The 1464-nt window shown below is 54.8% G+C and overlaps 1 pseudogene; it reads left to right on the top strand.

Annotated features, from left to right (window-relative positions):
- Nucleotides 1-223: 223 nt before the first annotated feature.
- LOC102993831 (importin subunit alpha-8-like) overlaps nucleotides 224-1464 on the top strand; it is a 74341-nt pseudogene continuing 73100 nt past the window's right edge.

Raw genomic sequence — 1464 nt, forward strand, 5'->3', positions numbered from 1 at the left:
TCAAAATAGTTTTGGATTTTAGAAAAGTCAAGTATTATCACTACTAATCTACAGATGAAAGAACTGACACCTAAGAAAGTTAAATAACATTGTAGGTGATATCAAGTTGTGTGTTCTATTCAGTTATGAGTTGGAACTTGGCTTTGGGCTTTGAATATTGCTTTCTTTCTATCTCATTAGTCACAGTGGCTCCCTGTCAGGTGGTTTACTTCTTCTAGTCAATATGCCAACTTCAGAAGCTCCAGAAGAGAGGCTGAGAGAATTTATGGCCCAGGCAAAGATGCATCTATAAGGTGGCAACAGAGGATGGCAGTCAGCCTAGGGCTCTGGAAGGTGGAGGAGGATGAGCAGGCCTTAAAGAGAAGGAACATCACCAGCCTCTCCCCAACCCAGCATCTGAAAAGCTGACCAAATTGACCAGCCTCACCTTCCATGAATAATCAGTGGTGTGAATGCCTCAGATCCAGACCTATATTTCTCGGCTGCCCAGGGGGCCAGGAAAATTCTGTCCCAGGAAGAGAACCCTCCTCTAAAACTGATTGTTGAAGCAGGGCTCATTCCCAGGCTGGTGGAGTTCCTGAAGACATCACCGCTGTCTGTAGCTAGAGGCAGCCTGGGCTCTGACCCATTTTGCTTCAGGGACTTGGGAGCAGACCCTAGCCAGCCACTGGGGGAGGGCGGGGGCATCCAGCCCTTGACTGAGCTCTTGCCTTCCTCTCGTAACTGTGTGTGAACAGGCAGGGGGGGCTCTTGGTAACAGAGCAGGTGACGGCCCACAGTTGAGACATCATCTGGAGCAGTGCCATCCCACACCTGCTGGCCCTGGTGTCATCAACCAGACCAGTCTTAATGCTATGGAGCATCACATGGACCTTGTCCGTCTTGTGCTGAAGCAGGAGCCCCTGCTCTCAGAAAAAGCAGTGAAGTAGATGTGGCCCATCCTCTCCTACCTCCTGCACCTCCAGGACACCCACTGAGCCCTGTCCTACCTCAGCAAGGGCTGCAGCAAGTGCATCAGCCTCGTGATGGATGCAGGGGTCCTGCCCAGTCTGGTCCAGCTCTTGTCCAGCTCAGAACTCAATGTCTTAACCCCCTCTCTCCACACTGAGGGGTCATCGTCCCTGGAGCAGGCCACAGACCCAGGTGGCATTGACACAGGCATGCTGAGTGTGCCCCCCAGCATGGATAGGCCCCATGTCCTCCACCCAGAGGAGGCAGCCGGGACCCTGCCAGCTCCTCCAGCAGCTGGTTGCTTGTGGCATGATGTCTCCCTTGGCGGCTCTACTGAAAAGTGGAAAGTTTTGGGGCTTCCCTGGTGGCGCAGTGGTTGGGAGTCCGCCTGCCGAGGCAGGGGACGCGGGTTCGCGCCCCGGTCCGGGAAGATCCCACATGCCGCGGAGCGGCTGGGCCCGTGAGCCATGGCCGCTGAGCCTGTGCGTCCGGAGCCTGTGCTCCGCAACGGGA

The sequence above is a fragment of the Physeter macrocephalus genome, chromosome 19, assembly GCF_002837175.3.
Source record: "Physeter macrocephalus isolate SW-GA chromosome 19, ASM283717v5, whole genome shotgun sequence".
Lineage (NCBI taxonomy): Eukaryota > Metazoa > Chordata > Mammalia > Artiodactyla > Physeteridae > Physeter > Physeter macrocephalus.